Source organism: Erithacus rubecula (assembly GCF_903797595.1).
Source record: "Erithacus rubecula genome assembly, chromosome: 24".
NCBI classification, from domain to species: domain Eukaryota; kingdom Metazoa; phylum Chordata; class Aves; order Passeriformes; family Muscicapidae; genus Erithacus; species Erithacus rubecula.
The window spans coordinates 2,048,711-2,065,871 of record NC_136676.1 but is presented as its reverse complement, the minus strand read 5'-3'; the positions used below and the strand labels follow the sequence as shown (position 1 = coordinate 2,065,871).

Below are 17,161 nucleotides of genomic sequence, written 5' to 3'. Positions count from 1 at the left end.
CATTAACAGGTGATACCTCCTGGATGAAGGGTGGGTCATGGGAAAGATGAAGATGATTGCCCCAGCTGGTTTAAAGATGGCCCATTAGCAGATAATATGTGCCAGGAGATCAGGGTCACTGCCACACCCAGCTGCAGCAGATGGGGACAGAATGCACATTTCTGGCCACATCAACCCAACACACCAGGGAATGGACATCCCCTCTGTGCAGCTGGAAGGAGTTGCTCATTTTCTCCTCTGGGTTTTTTATCTGGCTAATAGTGCCCCAGCCTGCTCATGTGCACGAGGGATATTTATGGCAGAGGTTCATGCATCTAACAATTCCTGTCCCAAACTCATCCAGCTTTTGCAGAGGCTGTGCATCATCTCAAGCTCCCCAGGGCCACTGGGGTCAGGGCTGTCACCTCTTGCTGGTGCCACTCATTCTCTACAGGTCTTGGAGGGACACACATGTGGTGCATGTCACAAATCTGCAGTTGCCTTCCAAAAATTCCAAAATACTGGGGCTGTTGTGCTGTTATTTTTGCTGTGTGCATTGGCATGGGCTGAATCTCTTCTTGTATGAGGGGAGTGGGAGTGCACCCAAAAGGCTGCAGTGGGAGGATGCAGTTTGTCTGCAGTGTTTCCTGCTGAGGTGCAAATGGCCCAGGGTGGGACATGGTTCAGGGCTGCCTGGCCCCTGTGCTCCTCAACAGCCTGAGCCTTCCTGCCCTGTAGATGTTCTGCCTCTGTAGATATTCTGCTGCTCTGCTGTAGATATTCAGAGCAGACTGTGAGTGCCTGCTGAGCCAGTGTGGCTCCAGGACAGCTAGATGCTCAGCACCCCCTCCCTGGGCTGATGTCTGTGCTCCTGTCCAGTTACACATGGGCTCAGGAAGGTTGAGAAAGGAGCTCCTGGCATTGCTGGGATGGGCAGAGCTGTGTGATGGGTACCTGCAGCTGTGCCATGCATGGAGCAAACCACAGAGTGCAGACAGGATCTTTTTCCCCCTGTCCTGGCTGAACATCCAAATCCCTCTGATAGCATCAGCACACTCCAGGCAGAGCCAGGGCTTCTGAGATCAATTATAGATGTGTCAGAGGTCACTGCAGAGCCAAGGGAGGAGCTGTGTCTCCTCTCTGCTGGCTGTGAAGGGGTGGCCAGGTAGAACCAAACGTGGGGAAGGTGCTGGTGATGGGACACAGACACACTGGAGAGGGGAATGGGCAGTCTGGCTGTGCTCAGTATGGACTCCAGGCTGTGTGCAGAGAGCTCCATGGCTGCTGCTGGTGGCTGGGCTGCTCATGCACCAAAATTCAGGTCCTGCTGTGCTGTGGGGATCATTTAATATCCATGATTTCAGCTACTCCTCACTTAGGCACTGAAGCCTCTTCCCACTGAGCTGGGGCAGATCGAGTGTCTGCCAGCCTGAGCAGGGATGGGACAGCAGGGAAATACTGCTGAAACTGAGCTGCCTAATCCCTGCTCCAAGGGCAGAGGGGTTTTACAGCTCCCCTGTTAAGCATCCTTAGCATCACCAGAAAGCCCCAGTGATTCATGGCAGCTTTTCCATCTTAGCTGGTTTTCCCCAGCAGACCCAGCCCTGCTCGGCGTGCCTTCCTCTGGGGGGACAGTCCCCTGGCATGTCCCAGAGCTGCCAGGACCCTGCAGGGCTGGGGGAGCAGAGCAGGCAGGAGCAGGAGGGGTGGAGAAGGAGGGAGAGGCGGGTTCTCTCTTTGTCTGGGCAGCAGCAGGATTTTGGGAGGTCAGTGCCTCGTCAGCTGTGTGTGCAGCCTCCCTCATCAATCACACCATGGTCTGCTGGGGCTCCCTTCCCTTCCCTTCCCTTCCCTTCCCTTCCCTTCCCTTCCCTTCCCTTCCCTTCCCTTCCCTTCCCTTCCCTTCCCTTCCCTTCCCTTCCCTTCCCTTCCCTTCCCTTCCCTTCCCTTCCCTTCCCTTCCCTTCCCTTCCCTTCCCTTCCCTTCCCTTCCCTTCCCTTCCCTTCCCTTCCCTTCCCTTCCCTTCCCCCTCACTCTTTGCCTTTGCCTTCCCCATTCCTTCTTCCCATACCCATTCTCATGTGGGATGGAATCAGGGCTGGATGGGACCCCAGGATTGTGCCAGTCTGGGACACCCCCTCCATTTCTCCCTGTCAGCCCCCAGAAGAGGGGTGGGGACTGGGAGGAAAGCCAGGTACAGAGTTGGCATTCCCATCCCATCCCATCCCATCCCATCCCATCCCATCCCATCCCATCCCATCCCATCCCATCCCATCCCTCCCAGTGAGCCCCACAAAGGGCTGGGAAGGGGCTGGTGGCCCCTGCTGTGCTCAGGAAGGATGTCCAGGATGTATCCCTGACCCCTCCTGGGATATATCCCTGCATCCCTGACCCTTCCTGGGATATATCCCTGCATCCCTGACCCCTCCTGGGATATATCCCTGCATCCCTGACCCTCTCCCACCAGCTCCCTGCCCCTGCTCCTGCAGAGGCAGCAGTGGAGCTGCCTGCCTTGGGGGACACCCTCCTCCATGTGGCTGGCAGGTTTGCTCGTGTTTCCAGGGCTGGGAGGGAATCTGGGCCCCTTTCCAGAAGCAAAACAAAAGCAAATCCGAGCTGGCTTTGGGGGAGAACTTCTCTCACTCACTCAGGCACCTAAACAGGACATGGCAGGGAGCATGGGGGGCCAGCTCCTGCCCCACCCAGGGCTCCAGCTGCAGAAGGGCATCCCAGGGAATGGCCAGCCCCTCTGTGCAGCTGGGAGGAGTTGCTCATTTTCTCTGGTGGTTTTTCATCTGGCTAATAATGCCCCAGCCTGCTCACAGCAGCATGCACCAGGGATATTTATGGAGGAAGTTCATGCATCTAACAGCTTAAGCTCTTCTAAGCTCACAGCCCCAGCACAAAAGGATTTGGGGGCAGTTAACAATTCTGTGTGGTTAAGAGATTTTCATTTTGCTGGGCCTGGCTTGCTGCTCCCACAGGGCCCTGTGAGGGGCTGGCTCTGCTCCTCCCTGCTCCTCTCTGCTCCTCCCTGGCTCCCCCAGCCCCATCCTCCCTGCTTCACCTTCTGCTCCCTGCCTGTGTCTTTTCTCTCCATCTCCCTGTTCTTTGTCTTGGCTCCCCCTCCCCTCCCCTCCCATGCAGCACACTGAACACGTTTCTCCCTCCTGTATGCATTGGCTGCTCTCAGCCCCAGCAGAGGCAGAGCCATTGTGCTCTGCAGCCTGGCTGGGCAGGGATGGACCCTGCTGTGCCTGCTCAGGGACAGCAGCTGCTGGCTTCTGCTCCCAGCACTTCAGCCCTCCATGCCCTCTGCAGCTCCTCTCCATCCCAGCAGGGTATCTCTGCTCCCTGCATTCTCTTTGTGTTCACACAGCACTGAGGGTGCTGCTCTGGGAGGGCCAGGGATGGTTTTGCCCTGCACCAGCTGGTGGTGACACTCTCTGGCTGTCAGACATCTGGTATCATCCCTTGGGGTCACAGGCTTTCAGAGGAGGGAAGGAGCTGTCACCTGATGGGGAGAAGCCAGGTCACTTTCAGGCTGTGCTCTCAGCTCTCTTCTCTGTTCTATGCCCCTCTGGTCCACTTTTGTGAGACCCTCCTGCAATGCTGCCTCCAGCTCTGGGCTCCCCAGCATCAGAAGGATGTGGAGCTGCTGGACTGAGTCAGGAGGAGGCCACAGAGATGTTCAGGGGGCTGGAGCCCCTCCAGAGCCAGGCTGGGAGAGCTGGGGGTGCTCATCTGGAGAAGAGAAGGCTCCAGAGATACCTCAGAGCACCTTGCAGAGCCTGAAGGGGCTCCAGGAGAGCTGGAGAGGGACTGGGGACAAGGGATGGAGGGACAGCACACAGGGAATGGTTTCAGATGGACCAAGGGCAGGGCTGGATGGGATATTGGGAAGGAATTCCTGTCTGAAGGTGGGGAGGTGCCCAGAGCAGCTGTGGCTGCCCCTGGATCCCTGGCAGTGTCCAGGGCCAGGCTGGACAGGGCTGGAGCAGCTGGGACAGTGGAAGGTGTCCCTCCACAGCAGGGATGGGACTGGATGACTTTTAAGACTTCAACCCAAACCATTCTGGGATTCTCTGATTTTGCATCTCAAGGTGGAGCCCCAGGTCTCAGCAGGGTCCCATTCCCTGCCATGATTCTGATACCCAGAGCAGCAAACCTGCCACCAGCCCACTGTGTGTGGGAGATGTGTGACAACTGTGTGACAAGGACCCTGAGCCATCCCTCCAGCACAGTGGGTGGGAAGCAGCCAAGCTGTGCTGGGGATTTGGAGGGGCCCAGGTCTGTGCTGAGGGCTCAGAGCAGCTTCCCAGTGTGCTGGAGCAGGGCCTGTCCAGCACAGAGCTGGCAGCCAGGGCCCACAGGACGTGATGTTTCCATGATAAGAGGCTATTTATGGCTCTGGGCCTGTTTGGGGTCTGGGCCTCCTCTGATAGTGCTGGGCCCAGCCAATAAATTGTAAAGCTCTAGGGGTAATCGAGTTCTTCCAGGAAGCATTCCTGCTTGAACTGGAGCAGATACAGCCAATTGTTCTGGAAATGTTTCCAGAGACAGAGAGCTGCCCAGTAAATGCTTCCAGAGGTTTTCCCTGCCTCCTTACAGCACTGTGCTCCCAGCTCAGGGAGCCCCTCCAGCCCCACACCTCTGTGCTCTGTGTGCCTGCCTCATCTTTGGCCCATGCTCCTCTGGAAAGGTTTTCAGCCAACTTTTCTGGCTCTTGCCAGCCCTTGGCACTGCTTTAGCCTTTCCCTTGGCAGATGCAGCTCCCCACACACAGGCTGCTCGTGGCACTCAGACACTCTGGAGGGGATGCTGAGATTCCCTCTGCCCCCCTTTGTTTAACCATTCTGGCAGTGGCATTTCTCTGGGTGCTTCTGAAGAATCCTCATCCTTCCTTGTGGGTTTGGGAGAGCTGGGAGTTCATCCTTGCCCCTGTAGGTGTGATTTGACAGTGAGATGCTCGTGCCCAGCTCCCCAGGGGTTGCTGCATCAGGAACCCTTCATTCTCAGTATTTACCACATGTCAGCAGCTAACTTCATTGGGAACACTCTGGGCTCTCTGCTGGGTCATTGATAAAAATGTTAAAGAGCCCAGAGGCACATGTGCTGGCTGCAGCAGGAGCAGCCCTGCTCAGATCCTCAGTGTTTGCCTGCCAAGTTTTAATTCATCAAGGATGTCCCACGGTGTCAGTGGAGCCACTGATTTCAGAATCCAAATATCCCATGTGCTGGCCAGGGAAAGGCTCTGCAGAGGTTTGGGTGTGTGACATTAATGCCATTATCCCCCCCTAGTCAATCTTGTAATTGCATCAAAAACCCCCACAAGGCTAATTTGCCTGAAATCTGTTTTCCCTAAGTGCACACAGGTTGGCAGTGCCTCCCTTTAATCCTGTGCTGACCCAGTCCTGGAGCTGTCACTGCTTTGTTTGATGGGTACTGACCCTGCAATCCTAAAATAGCCACAACTGCCTCATTTAGCAAATGGCTTTTCCTCCATCTCTGGAACACCCTGTTGCCTCCCAGCGTGTGGGAAGTGAGTGTGGAGTGTGCCCCAGCCCATCAGGGGCTGGGTGCTGCCCTGACAGCCTGATGGAGCAATGTTCAACTCCAGTGGCTGCTATTTAACATCTTGAGTTACTGCTGGAATGGAAAGTATTCCACCATCATCCTCGAGGCTGATGACATCACCTGGCTGCTTCCCAAGTACAAAACAGGAATTTGTCTGCCTTTTCTGCAGCCCTGTTGACAATTTGAATGCTCCCAGCCGGCCTGGGCTTGGTGGCATTGTTGGATGCTGCTTTTGGGGCTTCTCCTTCTCCTCCCTCTCTGTCTGGGAAGCAAGAATACAGCTTCTTTCTTTCCATGCCTTTGATTCTTCTTGCTGACCTCTCCAAGTTGTGAATCCAATTAGGGCTGGAGGCTGCAGCTGCTCTGGGAGCTGCTCTGCACCTGCCTGGTGCTCTGCACGTTCCTGGTGGGGTTTGGGTCTGGGGGCTGGGGATGGGACCAGGGGAGCTGGGCAGAGCAAGGGGGTGTCACACAGGGGGCTGAGGTAGTGCTTTGCTTGTTGTGAAGCCCCAGGAGATGCTGATCTCACAGGGAGGGTCACAGGAGTGGGGCAAGAGGAGGGAAGATGCACCACTCACTTTGGAATGGGAAATGCACCTTCTTGGGAAACAAAGGAAAGGAGAATTCCTTTCTCATTTTGCTTTCAAGACAAGGAATGGACTGACACCTTCCACAGAAGTCTTTCCTCTACAGAGGAAGGGAGGAGATGAGGTTTCCCAGGATGTGAGAGTGGATTTTGAGAGCAGGAGGTTGCAGAGCTTTCCCAGCCCTGCTGTGATGCTGCAGGAAAGATCTCAGCAGGATGCTGGGGTGACCTGGAGCAGCCTGGGGGAGCCCAGAGTGCAACAGCATCTCCTCATTTATCAGTGTGAGCAGCTCACAGATCCCTTGGGATGGAGGAAAGGATGGAGATCTCATGTCCAGCAAACCCCAGCAGTGTTTTCCTGATGGCAGGGATGGCCATTCCTCAGAGAGCCATGGAGGAGTTGTGCATTGCCAGTCTGCCCCAGCCCTCATCCCTCTGCTCCAGGTTTCACAGTGATTTGGGTTGGAAGGGACCTTGAAGAGCTGCAGGGTTGGTCTCTGCCCCCTTCCCACTTTGGGACAGGCTGCTCCCTTCATCCCACTGTGCTGAGATGTGAGTGCCAGCAGAGTCCCCTCTGTCCCCCCACTCCCCTGGAGCTGATGTCACCCAGGAGAAAATCTCTCCCTGACATATTTTTTACAGATGAAACAGCATTTTGTATCACATTGCTGCTGCACCCATGTGAGCAGAGATCTGTGCTAGTGGCAGAGCAGAATTTATTCTTCCTCTCCCTCCTTCCTTGGCCTCCCTTTCCCCTGCTCCCCCCTCCTTTTTTTTTTTTTTTTTTTTTTTTTTTTTTTTTTTTTTTTTTTTTTTCTGAGGAAAGTGGTAAACATTAATAGGAGCTGGAATGAATAGCTGGGATTCAGGCCCAGGATTCCAGGATTTTAACTCATTATTGCCATAAAATGAAGGGAATGTGGGGTTTTTGCTGTTAGCTTTTTCCTTTGATTGAAAGTGCTCAGAGATCTTGGGGGTAAGGAGGATTTTTTTCCTTGAATTCCTCACAGTGCTGGGTTTCTATAGGGCAGGAAGAGAATATTCTTCATCATATGTAACTTGAGGAAAATTGGAGAAAATACTGCTTCTGAGGATTTTTTTTCTTTTACATTCGAAAATTTTCAGCAAGTTGGACCAAAGCCAAGAGATTGTGTTGAACACTTAATTTTGGGAAATACCCTCCAACATTGTCTGTGCTGATTTAAAGTTTTTTCTGATGTCAGATGAGTCAGATGTGCTCAGTAAGAGCACAGCTCTTTGATTTCAGCCACACAAGGTAAAAACCTTACAGAGAATTTAATCTATAAGCCATGATTAGCTTAATTAGCTCCAGGGAAACTCATTATTGTTCCCCATATGCCTTAGAAACATAATCTATCACTGGGAATGTACAGAAAAGTCTCCATAAAGGTTGGGAAATGGAATCAAAGTGTTCATAGCTCATACAGTGGCTCTGTTAACACAGACCAAACTTCAAACAAGGTTTAATTAGGTTTGGCCAAGGAAAAGACATTTTTATTGTCATGTTTTGAAGGAGACCTTAAGTTTGGTGACATTGCTGAGTGATGGCCAGTGCTTGTGTGGGTGGTTGGAACTTAAACACCTCCTGCCCCCCCTTCCAGACCCTTCCCCATCCTCATTCTTTGGATGCTCCCCAAACTCTGAACCACATCCTTGACTTCTCCCTGCTGTGAGCTCCAGCAGGAATTTGGAGTTTTCCTCCCCCAGAGCAGCCACCCCCTGCCCAGCTGCTTCTGCTGGACTCCAGGTACTGGGGAAACTGGTTGTAGAACCAGAAACTGGGGTCTGGAAAAGGGGGAACAGGGAGCAGCATGAGCAGGAAAGTAAAAAATCATTGGGTCTGAAAAGCAGCCTGGGAGGGGGAGGAGGCAGGAAAGGGTTGTGGTCAGACCTGGAGCCAGCAGCTCTGTGTTTTGGCACCCAAAAAGGGACCTGTGTGACACTGTGACAGCCTGTGAAGCCTTTCCAGGTGTCTGCAGCAGCATCCTCAGAGAGTGAGATCTCTCCTCCTCAGCATGTTGAAGTGACACCTGCCCAGGTGTTGCAGGTAACCCAGGGGGTTTGGCTTTGCTCCTGCTGTCAGAAACTGAGAGGAGGCCTCAGCAGAAATGGATGTTTTCAGTTGGCCAGAGGGAATCTTGTGCTTGGGTGTGGTTTCTGCTCCCCAGGCACCTGGGCTGGCCCCCAGCTCCATGTGGGTACCACCACCAAGTGAGAGCCCCCTTGGAGATCCACAGGCTGGAAATGACCCATGACCAGGAGCAAATTCAAACTGCATTTTGGGGGAATGTCTTCAGGATCTGAGTGCTGACAGCTTTTAAGGATGGCAGCCTCCTTCTTTTAGAGTCTTTTTGGCACTTTCAGACTACTGACACTTCTGGAGCTCACAGAGACCCTGTGTTCAAAACCATTGTTAAGGCTGAAACCACAGCCAGCAATTTCCTTCCAAAACATCATGATCCCAAGAGCTCTGTGGTTGTTACACCAGCAGCTGCACAGGAACAGCAGCAGAGAGAGCAGTGAATGACCACATGAGAAAGGGTTTGTTATTCAAATATCAAAATGCCCAAAGCCTCCAGGTTAGTTCAGTGCAGCCTGGATGGGTTGGGATCCTACAGAGCCACCTGTGGCTCCAGGGATCTCCAGGAAGGAGAAGGAGGTGATTCCTCATGCCAGCCATCACCCAGAGGATTCCCAGAGCTGAAGATAGCTCAGGAGGGTTTGTCCCAGTGGAAATGCTCCTGCTGCAGCAATTTCCTTGAGCAGAATTAATTCTGAGCCTGTCAGTGCAGCCTCATTAATGAAACAGAGTGAGGAAAAGCAGGGAAAACAGGAATAGAAGAAACATTTGGGGAATGACTCATACACAGAGAAGCTTCTCATTCCCCTTTCCCTGCAGTGCACCCCAGTGATGGATTAAAGCCTTCCTGCTCTGGGGGCAGCCAGCACTGCCACCTCTCACCTTCACAGGTACCATCAGCTCTGCCATGGGTCCAGGCAGGAATGGTGATGTTTTACTCTCAGTTTACACCCTGGGAATGAACCTGTAGCACCAGCTGGAGAGTAAGAGATGAGGGAGGTGTTGTAGGAAAAATAACCTCCAGGTTTTCTCCAGCTTGCTTTTCCATGCAGGCAAATCCCAGCCTGAGCACCTTCCTGGAGTGTGTCCAGAGACAGGAATAGAGCTGGAGAGAGGTCTGGAGCATGAGTCTGAGGGAGCTGGAAAGGGGCTCAGGAAAGCAAGGGAGGCTCAGGGGGATTTCTCACTCTGCACAAACCCCTGCCAGGAGGGGACAGCCAGGTGGGGTCAGGTTCTGCTCCCAGACAATGAGGGCAAACAGCCTCAAGCTGTGCCAGGGTAGATTCAGTTGGATATTTGGGAAATTTCTTCATGGGAAGGGTGGTCAGGGGCTGGCACAGGGCAGGTGTGGAATCCCCATCCCTAGAGGTGTTTAAACAGCAGCTGGAGGTGGCACCTGGGGAGGTGTGTATGGAGGATGTGACAGTGCTGGGTTAATGATTGCACTGGATGCTTTGAGAGGGCTTTTCCAGCCACAGGGATTCTATAAAAGGAGCTGGCAGGAGCTCTGCTTCACCCTCAGTCAGTGGTTACTCTGCTAGCTGTTCCTGCCTCCCAAAGGGGATTAGAAGCAGCAGAGGAATGTCACTCTGCCCCGTGCTCACTCATGTTGTCACCATGTGCAGAGCTAATCTGGAAACAGTGACAAATCTGAGTGTGTGTATCTTTGTGATACCCTATAATTAACACGGGTCTTTTTTTTTTTTTTTTTTTTTTTTTTTCCTTCTTCTTGAAAGTTTTGCTGTCTGGCACAGATGGAAGTGATCCCAGTTTGTTTTTGTGTTTCTTGAATTAGAGCATGGCTGCTCTTTCCAGGATTTCCCAGGCAAAAATATTCACATGGGGACCTGCCCAGCACACAGGGTGGGTCCCCTGGGCTGTGATTTTGGGTGAATTTGGCTCTCTGCATCTTTGCAGGAGCCATGGTGGGGGTTTCCCCTTGTCCAGGGGCTGGTTTTCAGCATTTCCAGGTGCAAGGCAGAATTGAGAGCATGGCATGAAGGGGACAGAGCTGGAGCAGAGTGTGCAGAGCAGAGCAGAGCAGAGCAGAGGGATCAGACTGAACCATGTGCTGTGCTCAGTCCTGCCTGAAGAATCCTGGAATGGTTTGGGTTGAAGGGACTTTAAACCTCACCCAGTGCCCCCTTTGCCATGGCAGGGACACCTTCCACTGTCCCAGGTTTCTCCCAGCCCTGTCCAGCCTGACCTTGGACACATCCAGAGGCAGCCACAGCTGCTCTGGGCAACAAGAAGAGAGGCAGTGATGTTTCTCTGAGAATTCCTCCCCCCACCCCAGTTTCCTGACCCCAGAAGGGCTGTGGGGAGCCCAGCAGTGTGTTGCCAAGCCAGGGTGGGGTGGCAGGACACGTGGGACCACCAAAGCCACACCAGACTGACTGTTCCATACATTTTGGGGGTGCCCCTCCCCGTGATGGGGTTTCCATGGAAACCAGAGCAGTGCTTTCCTGCATGCTGATGTGCTGGAAGGCCAAAAGCAAAGGTGGGAGGAGGAGGCAGAGGATGGATGGTGGGCAGCAGCCCCTCCCTGGGGAGCCTCAGCCTAGGGATGGAGGAGGAGGAGGAGGGGGAGGCATTGTGGTACCCTGAGCCTCAGGGGACACTGTTAATCTCCCTGTGCTCAGAGCTTGGCTGGGGTTCTCCTCCTTCTCCCTGGGAAGGGTTGGTGGGTGGGGGTCCTGTGTGTGTCAGCTCAGGCTGTGGAGCCCAACATGAGCTTTGAAGGATGTAACACCACAGCAGAGCTCTGTGCCAGCCCAGGGAGCTGCCTAACGAGCAGGATTCGTTAATTAGCCCAGGGGGAGGTGCAGCAGCAGCTCTTGGTGCCTGGGCTGTGGCCTGGCTGTGTGCAGGGCAGGGCTGGGGTGACACTGCACACAGCCAGCTCCAGCAGCAGGGTGGGATGCCTCAGGCTGGCTCCCCACACAGCCACATCTGGCCCACATCTGGGTTCCCAGGGGTGCCAGGTATTCAGTCCTGCTGGCTGCCTGCATCCCCCTTGGAGTGAGGTGTGTCCTGCTCACTGCCCTGGGCACATGTGGCTCTGCCCTGGCACTGCTGTCCCCCTGTCCCCACTGTCACCATCACTTTGAACCCCTGTGGCTGCAGCAGCACCGAGTGCTGGAGCTGCTAGCAGACTGGAAATGTCTTTTGTCAAAGCTTGAGATGCCTCCAACCTCCTTTAATTAAAGACAATTACTGCTTTCAGCCCCTCTTCACAGCTCAGCTGGGTTGTTTGCAAACACACAGCTGCAGGAGGCTTTGTGCCCTGTGCAGTCCCACTTCCCTGGAGCTGCACAGAGGTTTCTTTATCATCAGCTCTGGGCTGGGGAGCAGCTGGGGGGCAGGAGGGGCTGTCCTGCCTCCTGGGCTGGCTCCTGGAGCAGCCCTGCCTGCCCCTGTCCAGGTTTTCCTGCCTGGTGGGGACAGCCAGAGGGAGCACAGGGTGGAAAGTGGGGATGGATGTGTTTGAGCTGTGGAGAAAGGGGTGTCTTGCCTGGCTGAGCACACCCTTTTCAATAACTCTGCTGGGTGAGCCATGACTCTGCATCCCCTTCCTGCAGGGCAGCCCAAATCGGGCCTTCCTCACCTGAAACACACTCAGAAAAATAACTAAATAAATCTGAACACCCCCCCCCCCTCCTAAGCAATAACCCCCTCTCTGTGCTTGAATAACTCCAAACCAAACTTTCCAAGCAGTCAGGGCTTGGCAGGAGAACAAGCAGCATCCACTGCAGCCCTCTGGGATGCTGTTTCCAAAAATAGGAGCCCAGGCTGTGCTGCAGCCCCCAGCCCTGCCCAGGCCATGGCCTCTCCCTTTCCAGGTGCTAATGGTGTCCTGAGGGACAGGTGAGGCAGGAAGAGCCAGTGGGGAGGCCCCTGCCTGCCTTGGAAGTGTTGGGCTGTTAAATGGGCATGGTGAGTGCTCAGCCTTGGGGCTCAGGGGAGCCAGGATCCTTTTTGAGCCTCTAACAGCCTGACACTGCTCTGTCTTCTCCAGTTAATTCTGCAGCTCCCATTCCCTGCTGAGAAATGAGCACTGGGCAGGGACAAGGAGCAGGGCTCAGAGATGCTGGGCTGGGGGTGCTGGGGTGACAGGGACACAGTGCATGCTCCAGAGTGTGACAGCATGGAAAATGGGGGACACAGTGCATGGTTCATAGTGTGACACCATGGGAAAATGGGGGACACAGTGCATGGTTCATAGTGTGACACCATGGGGAAATGGGGGACACAGTGCATGGTTCATAGTGTGACACCATGGGGAAATGGGGGACACAGTGCATGCTCCAGAGTGTGACAGCATGGAAAATGGGGGACACAGTGCATGGTGCAGAGTGTGACACCATGGGAAATGGGGGACACAGTGCATGGTTCATAGTGTGACACCATGGGAAATGGGGGACACAGTGCATGGTTCATAGTGTGACACCATGGGGAAATGGGGGACACAGTGCAGGCTCCAGAGTGTGACAGCATGGAAAATGGGGGACACAGTGCATGGTTCATAGTGTGACACCATGGGAAATGGGGTCTCAGGGACACAGTCCATGGTTCATAGTGGGACATTATAAAATGCTGGGGGTTCTGGGGATACAATCCACAGTCCATAATGTGACATGATGGGATGCTGAGGTCTCAGGGACACAGTCCATGATTCATAGTGTGACATCATGGAGTGCTGGGGGGTCTGGGGATACAATCCACAGTCCATAATGTGACATCATGGAATTCTGGGAGCCTTGGGGCACAGTCCATGGTTCATAGTGGGACATTATGGGATGCTGGGGTTATAGGCTACACTCCACAGTGTGATATCATGGGATGCTGGGGGGTCTGGGGATACAATCCACACTCCATAGTGTGATATCATGGGATGCTGGGGGGTCTGGGGCACAGTTCACACCCCACAGTGTGACACTGTGGAATGCTGGGGTTCCAGGGACAGAGCCAGGTTCCTCAGTGCAATCTCCATGGTTCTGGGGGTCCTGCTGTTCTCATGGGGAGATGGCACCTGTCCCTTGCCCTGCAGTCTCTGTTTGGCAGCCCCTTCACTCTCAGCTCCAGTGTGGCATTGCTGACAGGGCTCAGCAGGAGCTGTGTGGGGCTGGGGTGTGACATCCAGCAGCTTGTGTCTCCTGGGCAGCTGCTGGCTGCAGCTCTTGGCAGCTGGAGGGTCCCAGAGGTGCCAAGCAGCTGGTCTGGGCAGACCCAGAAACATCCAGGAGGTGTCTAAGGGCCAGTCCCCATGTATTGGGGATAAACATGACATTTCCAGCAGCACCCTGGAGCTCTGCACTGGCCAGACAGCAGAGAAATAAGGGGTGGATGAGTGATGATTCCTCCTGTCCCCTACCATGCTGTGCATATTGCCCAGGGTGCCTGTGGCAGTAAGTTATGCAATTTAATTATGCACCATGTTAAAATATGTCCTTGCACACTGTATGAAATTGCAAGCAATCTATTCCCATTCCTGTCTCCCACCCTCTGATGGCTTTATGTCCCTCCATGAGTGGCCTCTTTTCCCGTGGAGCTCTGAGTTGATTGACTCTCCATGTGCAGGCTGCTCTGTGTCCCTGATCATTTTTATCAGCTCTCTCACACCCTTGGCTGGAGGTGACCACCACTGCCAGCACTTCCTCCAGCATGGCTTAATGACATTCCTGCTCTGCACTGGGCTCCTTTCTTCATCATTCCTTACATTTTCTCATTTTTTTTGATGATGGATGAGCTTTGAACCGTTGTTTTCAGAGCATTATCTCTAGTGCTGTGAGATCCCCTCCCTGCATGTTAATAGCTAATTTAGTGCCCATCATTGTGTTTGTATAATTAGGGCTCTTTTCCCCCAAGTGCATTAGTTTCCTTTTGTCACTTCTGAATTTCATTTGCAGTGCTCTTGCCCACTCATTCAGCACCTGGAGATCTTCCCATTGCTCTGTGGCAGCTCTGGCTGATTTGGGGACACCAGGAGTCTGTCCCATGTCACTGGTCACCCCCAGCCCCCAGGGCAGCTGCTTGTCCAGCATCATCTGCCCCCATGTGCCAGTCTGGGGGTGCCATCTGTGCTTTGTGCAGTGGGGTCACCCTTGGTGGGTGTCCCTGCGGAGGAGGGGGCTGAGGGGACACTCAGCACAGTTTCAGTTTCCTTGTGAGAGCACTGATCTCTGCTCTCTGTGATCAGGGGCAGCACCAGGGGTGGCTGGAGCTCTGTCAGGTTTAGGTTGGATTTCAGGAAAGGTTCTTCCCCAGAGGGGGCTGGCACTGCCCAGGGAATGGGCACAGCCCCAGGGCTGCCAGAGCTCCAGGAGGGTTTGGACAGGGTGGGATTGTTGGGGTGTCTGTGCAGGGCCAGCAGTGGGACTGGGTGATCCCTGTGAGTCCATTCCAGCTCAGCATATCCTGATTTTCAGCCTGGGTGGGGATTTTTGGCCTCCTTTGCAGCTCTCAGTGCTCTGGGGCTGCCAGAGCCTTCCTGTGGTGTCTCTTTCCCAGCTCTGAGCAGCAGGGCTGATTCTCATGCTGTGTGCAATGGTGGAGGGGTCTGGCTGAGCTGCTGCTGCTGCTTTGGCTGGATTTCAGTGCAGGGGGGAGGCTGGGGAAGGAAACCCAAGCAGGGATCTCACAGCCCCAGCTCTGTGTGGGGCCATGATAAAAGGGAAGAGCCAAGCCCCCACTGGTGCTGCCAGGTCCTGCAGGAAGGAATTTCCTCAGGAATTCCCAAGGCTTGGCTGCACACAGCTGCCCTGAGCCCTTCTGTGACCCCAGAGGTGCCTTCCCACCATCCCTGGGCTGCCATGGATCCTCCTGTGCCAGGACAATGATGCCAGCTTGAGCCAAGCACCACTCTGCTCTGCAGGCTCAGCAAACCCTGGAAAGGTGCTGGGGCCAGGCTGGGATTGCTCCTCAAGTAAAAAGTGATGAAATGGAGGGAAAAAAATCAGATTGTGCCAGGGGAGGTTTACATTGGATATTAGGGAGATCTCGTCACTGAAAGGGTTGTCAAAGAGAAAGAGGCTCCCCAGGGCTCTGTTGGTGTGGCACCTGGGACATGGTTTAAGTGGACTCCATGATGTCAGAGGGCTTTTCCAAGCTGAAATATTCTAAATATGATCTTGAGGTGCATGAGGGAAGAGCCCAGCATGGGTCAGGTGCATCCAGACCTGCTGTGATTGGTAGGGAGTGGGAAATCTCTGCTGATAAAACAGCAAGTAAGGAAATTTGGGAGGTCATGCCAAGCTACATCTCAGATGAGGAATTAAATGCAAAATTTGCCTGTCCTGTAGCCTGAGGTCAGAAAAATGCCTCCAGGTGAGCAAAAATGCCTCCAGGTGAGCAGAGCACCCTGCCCTGCCAGGTGCAAGTGGAATATTGAAAATAAACCTGGAGGGGCTGCAGGGAAAGACAAATGTGGTTCCAAGAGCCATGGAAAATGCTCTTCCACTGGGGACTGAAAAGCTCAGTGACTTCTCATAATGAAGATTAGGTGAGATGATTACCAGAAGGAAAGCTGAGCCTCTAAAGGGCTTTTGATCTGCCAAAGGGAGGGATAACAAGAACTGGGAGGGTTAAACAGAAGGTAAACAAATTTTTAAAATTAGGCATGTGTTTCTAAGTGGTTAACCACTAGAGCAAGCTAATGAGAGAAGGGATTCTCCACATTTTGGAGCAGGCCAGACTCGTGGGGGGATTCATTGCTGGGTGCTGTGCTTTGGCTGAGGATCCAGCACTTGGATGGGAGAAGGAGCCTGAACCCCAAATTTGTGCAGTGCCTGTGGGAGCATGGGCAGTGCCCTCTCTGCTCTGGTCCTGCTGGCAGCACCCACTGAGGGGAGCTTTGTGCCCCCATCCCTTGTGACAGCACTGTGACACTGGGGAAGGAGGGAGGTGTCCATAAGGTGTGACCTGGTCAATGGTTCCTGCTGGAGAGGTGCCCCTGGCCTGAGCCCATCCCCAGTGCAGCATCCTTTGGGTCATGGGCTGGTTTGGGTGGGAGGGACATTAAACCCATCCTGTTCCTTGCTCTGGGGCCATCTGTGATGCAGCAACACCCCAACCCAACCCAGCCCTGCCCTGCCCTGCCAAGGACCCTCTCCCAGCACACCCACAGCAATTCTCAGTGTCCTTCTCACCTGGCAGTGTCTCCTGGGTGAGCTGGGGCAGGGCCCAAGGCTCCTGTGAGCCCAGTGCCTCCTCTCAGGTGTCCTTGCTCTCTGCTGGGGTGGTGGCTCAGAACCAGCCAAGGTTCCAGCAGGGCTGCAGGGCTCTGCTGTGCCCCCCCTGCTGCAGGGAAGAGCAGCAGCCCTGGGCTGATTTGCCTTCATTAGCCAGATTAGCTGCTTTAATCTGTTGAAAGTGAGAGCTGCTGGGTCCTTGCACAGGGGATGGATGGATGGCAGGGGAGGCAGCAGGGAGCCTCTGCCTGCTGCTCTCATTGCTTCCCCTTGCAGGGACAGAGTTACCCCTTCTGCTGCCACCCTTCTCCACCCCTTTGTGGAGATGAAAAAGCGTGTGAGGGATTGCACTGTCCTGTGCTGTCCCCCCATGGATGGACCCTCAGCCTGTTTCACCACCCTCAGCTTTCCTGCATCACACACAGAGCTCTGGGGTGATGGGTCAAATCCCTCCCTTGTTGCATCAATTATTTCAATCTCCCCACCAAAAAAATGCCCATCAGTGTGTGTCCAGCTCCAGTAAGGGCTGTGTGGTCAGCAGGAGGTCTGGCAGGGGATCACAGGTGCAGGAAATGTTCCCCAGCTGGGCAGGACCCTGTGCCAACACCAGGAGCTCTGTGCTTTAAGGCTGTCCCCAGGTGGGGACAGGTGTGCACATCACTGCACAAACCACTGCTGGATCAGGAATGCTCCATCCTGGAGGATGGAGGCTCCTCTGTGCATCCATCT

General features: G+C 54.2%; 1 protein-coding gene across 4 annotated transcripts in view; it reads left to right on the top strand.

Annotated features, from left to right (window-relative positions):
• Nucleotides 1-17,161, top strand: part of EPHB2 (EPH receptor B2) — a 123,656-nt gene that overhangs the window by 41,322 nt on the left and 65,173 nt on the right. The window lies entirely within an intron of this gene.